This window comes from Anoplophora glabripennis, unplaced genomic scaffold (assembly GCF_000390285.2).
Source record: "Anoplophora glabripennis isolate ALB-LARVAE unplaced genomic scaffold, Agla_2.0 scaffold529, whole genome shotgun sequence".
In the NCBI taxonomy this organism is placed as follows: Eukaryota; Metazoa; Arthropoda; class Insecta; order Coleoptera; family Cerambycidae; genus Anoplophora; species Anoplophora glabripennis.
In genome coordinates, this window is record NW_019416645.1 from 27251 (window position 1) to 36362 (window position 9112).

At 32.8% G+C, this 9112-nt stretch overlaps 1 protein-coding gene and 1 non-coding gene across 2 annotated transcripts in view; both read right to left on the reverse strand.

Moving 5' to 3' along the window:
• Positions 1-9112, reverse strand: part of LOC108909647 (flotillin-2) — a 309055-nt gene that overhangs the window by 27004 nt on the left and 272939 nt on the right. The gene's annotated exons all lie outside the window — the stretch shown is intronic.
• Positions 3585-3656, reverse strand: Trnac-gca. The gene has a single exon. It is a non-coding gene; the product is annotated as a tRNA-Cys (tRNA).

Genomic DNA, 9112 nt, shown 5'->3' on the forward strand with positions numbered 1-9112 from the left:
ATTTATATATATACAGGGTGATCAGAAATTTAACAAAATTAATAACGTTGAAGAATAAACTGCTTTTGTTTTTGATAATATAAAAAAATGTTAATAAGAAAAGTTGTTCATAACGGAAAGTTATGTTATAATTACGATTTGTGAATAAAGCGGCTTACTTTGGTATAAACAGAAATGGAAAATATTATATTTTTAATAATTAATATTAAGTAATTCTTGATAAAAAAAATTTGCATATTAATATAAATAGAATTTTAATTGTGAATATACATAATAATGAGAAAATATAAAAAATATGTACGATATACTTATTTTGTCCAAAAAATGTGTAAAGAATTATGTACAAAAGGACGATTTGAGTCTAAATTTTTTTTATGAGAAATAGGTATTCAGTTCACTTCAATTGAAAAAATAGTTGTAGTATAGGTACTTTAATACCTCCAATATAAACAGAAATTCTGTGGAACAGTGTAGTTTAATAAATATGTAAATAAATGAAAGTAATAAAGAAATAAATAGAATAGGTACAGTAGAACAGGAAAAAATTTAAAAATTCATAAAATAAAATTATTTCTTTTTATTAATTTGAGTTTCTATAATATATTCTGGATCCATACATCTTTTTCCCTGTGGAATATTTTTGTATATTATTTCTGGTAGTATACAATTTTTATAAAATTGTTCCAAATTTGTTGCCATTGATTTTTTCCATAATTCTTCATATTTCTTAATTTGTTCTACATAGAGTGGGTTGTTTTCACCACTATAGGTATATTACGAAATAACATATAGACTTCTTCCGGTTCCGTATCTGAAAGTAAGAAAAGAATTTTACCAGATAATATTTGTTATAAACATAGATAATTATACATTTTTACCTATTATGCTTTTGATTTACCATAATGATATATCTAGTCATATATAGGGTGCCACAATAGTGCGATAAAGTTTAGTATAACTGCCTGTAGTAGTGATACGAAAAAAGTTACTTGCTCGGATTCACATTTTATTATTATTTCCATTATTCATTATTTTCAGACCGAATTAAACGTTCAGAAAATCTTGTTTTTGGCCTGAAGATTTTGCCCTATACAACTATAACTGAAAATAATTATAAACTTTGTCACACTATTGGAACAGCCTGTATGTGCATTGCAACGACAATATGTCATATTTATATTACGGCTAAGTAAGCGGAAAGTCCATTGTCGCATATGTAATTTTTATTTTCAAATAATCAAATACAATATACCTACATATTTATTTTTAATATCTATTATTTACTTGAATTTAGTACTAAGTACAACTATGCCTAGCAAATTGTAATACTTACTCTGTTAATGTTTTTTCCTTCATATAAAAAATAGTAAACTCCACAAATAAAATATTTCGCAGCCACAACGCAACAATAAAAGATAACAGCTCAAAGATCCATACAAGAAATAATTACATTCGCACCTACTCTGGTCCGAATCCATATAAGTACTAAAATGTAGAAAATAATATGAAATAAAACTTTTAGTTGGCTGCAAATATTATAAATTTGTATAACCACTTGCCATCCTCCTTTTTTGTAAATATGTACATAATAATATGTAGAAGATAGAAAATAGAAATATTTTCAGAACAAAAAACCGGCGGCCGCAAATTGGAGTTTTTATTATTTTATTACCCTTCTCTTTTCATATGCAATTATGAGATAGCAAGAGAGTGGGATGGACGTATAGGCCGGACAACTCATTATCGTGCACGTGTGCGTGCACCTGGCATTATCTCGTTTTTTTTTTAGGTGAGTTTTGCCGGAATTTGAATGAATGAAATAGTCGTACTATTTTTACTATAAACGTATTTCCTGTAGCGACATCTATATGAATATTGTAGTACTTTGTTAGATGAAACGGGACTTCAATTTCCGTTCTTAAACTAACAATTCTCGCGTCAAATTAGAATGTATATCAATTGACAATTCCAGAAGTTCCCAATAAACTTTAACAATTTCAATTCTTAAATTTAAACATCGTTTTGCAATTTAAACGATTTTCATTATTGAAAATGTTAACTACAAGAATTTACGCGTAGAAAAGCATCAGACAGAACATGTCTGACCTCACTCAGCAGATGAACCTCTGGTCCATGACCAGGATGGCCCTAACTCTGGGTCCTGGACTGGGGTTCCTCTTCTACCTCCACTCCACCACGATCAGTCAAAGGCTGGACATCCTGGACAGGGAGCACAGGGTCAAAGACGTACCCGCCTACCTCCTGCTCGAATCCTACGATTTCATCATAGTTGGGGGAGGCAGCGCGGGGGCAGTCTTAGCCAATAGGTAAGCGAAAGCTGATGTTTTTTGCACGAATCTCTGAAAATAAATTCTCCACAGGCTGAGCGAGAACCCCTACTGGAACGTGCTGCTCCTGGAGGCCGGGCCCGACGAGATCTCCCTCACGGACCTGCCGCTGATGTTCCCCAGTCTGCAGCTCACCCCCTTCGACTGGCAGTACAGGACGGAGCCGGGCGAAAAGTACTGTTTGGGGATGAAGGAGAACAGGTGCAACTGGCCCAGGGGGAAGGTCTTAGGGGGTAGTTCCGTTCTGAACGCTATGCTGTACATAAGAGGGAATAGGAGGGACTACGACAGGTAATTTTTTTTTACATAATGGAAAGAAAGAAACGTGGATACGGCAAGATACTGATATTGAAAATGGGTTTTTTGTAGATGGGAATCTCTTGGCAATCCAGGTTGGAGCTACGATGACGTTTTGCCTTATTTTAAAAAATCTGAGGATATGAGAATTGAGGAGTTGAAAGATGACGACTACCACGGAAAAGATGGCTATTTAACAATTGAGCACTTTAGGTATGTATTGTTTGTTTATTTATTTATTGAATGACACATTCCTTTTAACCATTTCTATAAAATATATTTCTTTTTACGCAATTATTATACGTTTAAGTCCACTAATTTCTTGAGAAGTGCATTTATATCTTGATTTTCGTCTGGAAATTCCATCATCTTGCATCAACAATCACAAAATAGATCTTGCTTTTAAAAGTCTGATTAAAGCTAACGACTTTTAGGCATCGACTTTTTATATATTTCAGCTGCTGTGGTTACTTTAAAAAAGTGTTGCCAATTTTCTTTAAATTCTTACTTGATACAAGGATAAAAACGGCTTTTTTGATATTTTGTAAGATTTCACCAAAAATTGTTGCTTTCTTTGCTAAGTTTTTTGCCAATTCAGTATCTTTGATTCCACATTGCCCTTTCACATATCAATAATTTTTCCTTTTACAATCAATATTATCATGTTATTATTATTTAAATTGTCACATATTCAACGCCTCTTTAATTGCTATCTATTTCTTCTATATTGTTAACTTTTATAAATATTTAGTAATTGAGATTTTGTTTATTCCCAATATCGACTTTCCATTAATTTCAAGCCTCTGATTAATTTTAGCCATACCACATCTACCTTTTCTTTTCCACATTTTTTTTCTTGAATATAAACAAAAATATAAATTATGTTTTAAATAAATAATTAAGAAATATATTTGTTTTAAGTACTGTAAAACAAAAACTAGGGGACACCCGGGTTTGAACCGGGGACCTCTCGATCTGCAGTCGAATGCTCTACCACTGAGCTATATCCCCTCGTTTCTAATTTGTTCCAATAGCGATATATATCCAATATCAGTTTATGCATATTTTATTATCTCAAATAACGGATAAGCGAATGTTAAATAAAGAAACATGATTTTATAATATTTGAAATGATATAAAGTACATTTTCTACCAATTCAAAATTATCGACGTGGAATTCTGAACAAGCTAAGAGTATTCAATACAAAGTTCCTGTAACTTATGCAACTTTTTATACACTAGTTTACATTAGAAATTATTCTCTAAACGTTTTTCAGATTTATTTTGTATTTAAAGCAACTGTTAACATTTATTGACATTATTAATATAAATTATATTCAGTTATTCATATTTGTTATAGTTTTCATAATAAATAATACACTGTTGATTAAAATTGAATTATTAAAAACTGTATCTCACCGACACACGTTTCTGTCAGTTGGGTATAGATACGACTACTCAAACCATAGTTATCGGGGAGGTACGATGTTTCTGAGGATAAAGACAAAAAAGAAACTACTGTTGTATCAAACTGAATAAGTATAAACAATGAAATGAGACATAAAATGCTTGTTTCCACCTCAAGGAACAACCTTGACCTTCCCTTTTTCTTTTTTTAATAAAAATTATTTCAATAACTTTTTCCGACAGGTACCACTCTCCCATGGCAAATTGGTTTTTCGAGGCGGCACAAGAACTAGGGTACGAAGTACGAGACGTCAATGGAGAGTATCAAACTGGTTTCACCCTCTCCCACGGTACCCTGCGAGACGGATTGCGATGCAGTACGGCGAAGGGTTTTCTGAGACCCATTTGTAAGCGGCCTAACCTCCACATAAGTTTACACTCGATGGTAAGAACGGCCCTTTTTTTCCAAAAAAAGTGAAAAAACAAAATTTGTTCATATACAGGGTGTACCAGAATAACGTGTACAACGGGAGACCGATCACATTTGAGTTCACAGATTCGTGAACTCAAATGAGGCAGATTTAGGCTAATTCACCTATATCCGAAATCGCTTCTTTTGGCCGCTAGATGGCCTCAAAGTTCGTGAAAATTTTTTGAAAACGAAAACGTATTATAAATGATTTCGATTATTTTTCGGATGTGTACCTTTGCTTTCAATCTACACATCTTGGTGTTATACAAAGTGTTTTTTAAAACTTACAGCTCCTACAAAATTGATGTATGGTGATAATATCCGTTCATAACGTTTTCCTCTTTCGAACAATAACGCCAACTATTTGATAGGTGATACCACTTGGAAGTTTTTGGGCCTCTAGTAGAATTTGATGAGCGGTTTGGGTACAAAAAAGTATTTTTCTTCAAGCGTATAATAATACTTATATTATATAGTGCAACGCCTCCTTTAGAAGCAGCCTATTGTTTAACTAGTACAAATATTTTTCATTTTTTAACTAGTAAAAAAATGTAACAATGTGTAGGTAAGTATCCTAGCAACGAATTAAAGATTCAAGAAGCTTTGACGTTTCATTAAGTGTCAGTTGAAATTTGATCGCGTCGGGTCGTTTTTAAAATGTCTGAAGAAATGCAATGCACACCACCAGAATTACTGGAAATTGCAAATATATCAGTGGCAACACTTATACCAACAAAGTCGAGAAAAATTTATGAAAATGCTTATGATAAATTCATAAATTGGGCAAAAGAAAATAATGCACATATTTATTCAGAAAATGTGATGATAGCATATTTTACAAGATTATCCAGAACACTGAAAAGTTCAACTTTATGGGCGCAATATTCAATGGTAAAATCTAAATTAAACATAGAACACAATGTAAATATTGAGAAATATTCAAAATTAATTACATTTTTGAAACGACAAGGTGAAAATTATAAACCAAAAAAGTCGAAAGTTTTGTCTAAAAACGAATTTGACGAATTCCTGAATAAAGCACCTGATGATAAATATTTAGCAACCAAGGTATGTACTTTTTAAATTATAGGTAGATACATATTTAACCTTTTTATATTTGTAATACAAAATTTTGTTATAACTTGTAAACTTCAAGTTATTTTATAGTATCCATTACGAGAATAATAAACAATTTTCGGAAATAAAGATAGCTCATTGGAAGAATGTTGTAAAAACTCATAAATATAGATGTCTTAAAATTACGTCATGTTTTAGAATTTCCTTGCATTTTCCAACTTTTTTTATTGTTACAAAATTAATAATTCTATATTTTTTAGGTTGCACTAATATTTGGAGTCACAGGAGCTTGTAGATGCGATGAACTCATTCAAGTAAAAGTTAATGATGTAAAAGATATGGGAAATATAATATTAGTAAATATTCCCAATACAAAAACTAAAAAACATCGTTCATTTACCATAATTGGAGAGTTTTATTTAAATTTATACAGAAAATATGCTACTCTTCGGCCAAAAGACATAACTTTTGATAGATTTTTTATTAAATATCAAAATGGCCATTGTCATCGTGTTGTAATGGGCATACATAAAATTTCAAAAGTGCCAAAAGATGTTGCATCATTTTTAAGGTTGCCAAATCCACATGAATATACTGGGCATTGCCTTAGAAGAACCTCGGCAACTATCTTAGTTGATAATGGTGGAGACATTACAACCCTAAAGCGACATGGTGGATGGAAATCTACCAGCGTCGCTGAAGGATACATTGAAGATTCTGTAAACAATAAGAAACATATAGCGATGAAAATATTAAACCCATTAGAGTATAATGAACCAAGTACATCAAGCGAAACTGTAAATATTGATCCTGAAAATAATTTAATAGAAGACTTTTCTGTTAATAATGGTACAATTGTTAACACTGAAACTGAGAACCTTATTACAAGTAACGTATTCAACGACAGAACTGTAAACTTTGAAAAAAAGACAGCCAGCAGCGCTTTAAATATCAACAACTGTACCATACAAAATTGCACATTTAATATTCATGTTAATAAATAAAGTTTGATGATAGACATGTAGGTAATTTAGATGTTTATTCGTTTAATTCAAATTAAAGAAAAATAATTGTTACATTTGTTTTTTTATTCATGAATAAAGTGGTTAAAACTGTCATGTTTAATTAATCAATAAAATGTATAAAATGTATAAAATAAATATATTTTGTGTTGAGATTGAACATCGCGTTATCCGCTATAAATTTTCAAAATTAGTAATTTTCTATATTCACGCTTGAAGAAAAAATAGTATATGTCACTCGGAGTGGAAGGCTCATTATGTGTTTTGCCCAATTTGCTCAGCCTCGGCGAGCAAACTTTTGGGCTCAACACATAATGATCGCCTTCTACTCCTAGTAACATAATATACTATTATTAACCTAGGCAGAAAAAATATTGATAAACAAGGAAACCCAGCAAGCCTACGGCGTAGTCTTCAACAAGTTCGGAGCCCAAAAGACCGTATACGCAGACAGGGAAGTCATCCTGAGCGCCGGAACCCTAGCCTCTCCACAGCTTCTCATGTTGGCCGGCGTAGGACCTCGGGACCATTTGGAAGATCTGGGAATCGAAGTGCTGGTGGATCTGCCTGGAGTAGGGCGCAACCTGCAGGTACGTTTCGAATTGTCGAAAAGGAGATTTTATCGACCTCAGTTTTTAGGATCACGTTGCCATGGGAGGAGCGACGTACCTCTTCGAACTGACAGACGAATACAAGGACAAAATGTGCAGTTTTCAGCTACCCAAGGTGTTCTCCACCGAAATCATCGACGAATTCGCTCAGAAAAAATCGGGGCCGATGTACTGGTTGCCGGTTTGCGAGGTCAGTAAAAATAAGTGGAAGCGCAAGTGCTGTTTTGTACAGGAGGTCTGGGTCTTTAAGTACTCGGTGGTAATAGAGATCGTAAAATTCGTACAAATTTTGCATCATTTTGAAAAAATCTATTACAGAAAAAAATTAAGGAAATTATATCAAATTTTACTCTTGTCATTTCGTATTGGGCTAAATGTAAATATAAAATGTCCTAAAAAATTCCTTCCTCTTCTTAATATTTCATTCAACAAGTACGTTTTTGGTGGGAGAAAATGAGAGAGAAATGTTTTTCTTTGAGTTACATTTTGAATCGCGATGACTAATTGAAATTCATAATACACAGTGACTTCGAAGTTCTGGAATGTAGATGTAGTGTGATGTTTTTTTAACACTTCTTTTAACATCTCGAAGGCTAAGTTGTTTAGACATATAAGTTCACAGGACCTTTATTTTGTTTAAAGAATCACCCGTTTACCATTACTAAAACATACTTAAAGACCACCGCCTATGTTCTCCAGGTTATGGGATTCGTAAAGACGAAATTCGAGAACGAATCTGACGACTGGCCTGACATCCAATTTTTTTTGACTTCGTATTCGGAGAATACGGACGGAGGCCTCTTCGGGAGGAGAGACGCCGGGATCACGGACGAATTCTACTCGGCAGTGTACGAGGAAATTTTGTACAAGGAATCTTTTAACATCATTACCTTACTGTTGAGACCCAGGAGCCGCGGCAAGGTCATGCTCAAGGACAAGAACCCAAATAGCAAGGTGCTCATCTATCCCAATTATTTCGACGATCCGCAGGATATTAGAGTGATGGTAAGAAGAAGCGAAAAAGAATAAATATTTGTAGTTCAGTAGTGATGAATAACTTTACATGAACTTAAAAAAAAGTGTCTTAACATTTTTTTAACAGAACAAAAATTAAAAAAAAAATAAGTGATATGTACAGGGTGGTTGATTTTCGATAGTTTTATAGGGCACAGCCAAAACGGTGATAGATAGAAAAAATCTGATATCGATGTCCCGTCCTCTTTTTTTGAGTTTACTTCGCTGGTACCAAAAGGTCTTGGCTAACTTGATTAGTTTTAGATATACAGGTTTTTTTTTGAAAAATGGCCCTTTTACATTAACCCCTCCATCTCCGTTGTCATTCAATTTAGAAGACAAAAGTGTGCGCATTATTTGTTCTATTTTTTATTAGGAAGTCATAGTTTTTTTTTAAATAGAACACCCTGTATTTGGCCATCCCGTTGAGTAGCATTTTTTTTTACCTTTTCAGCCATACATAATAATAGATACTTTTTATTTGCCTAAATGAAGAAAAATGCAAAAATGTAGATATAGATATTTTTTCAGTTGGCCATGTTATTTATTTATTCGTCTTTTGTTGTTTAATATTGACAGTTAGTTTATTTTTGACTGATTGAAAGCTTGTTAAACGTCTATTACTTGGTTTTAATTTTGAAAGGTATAAATATGGTGTACGAAAATCTTCACAATGTTCAAATGTTGGAGTGTTACATTGAAAGTGAAAAAAATAGTGACACAGCTTTAAACTTATATTTGGAGAGATACCCAGAGCGTCATCAGCCAGAAAAGAGAATTTTTAGCCGACTCTATGATAACTTGTGTGAGTTTGGTTCTTTTCAAAAACCGAGAGCTAAATCTTATAATATACAGAATAGAGAA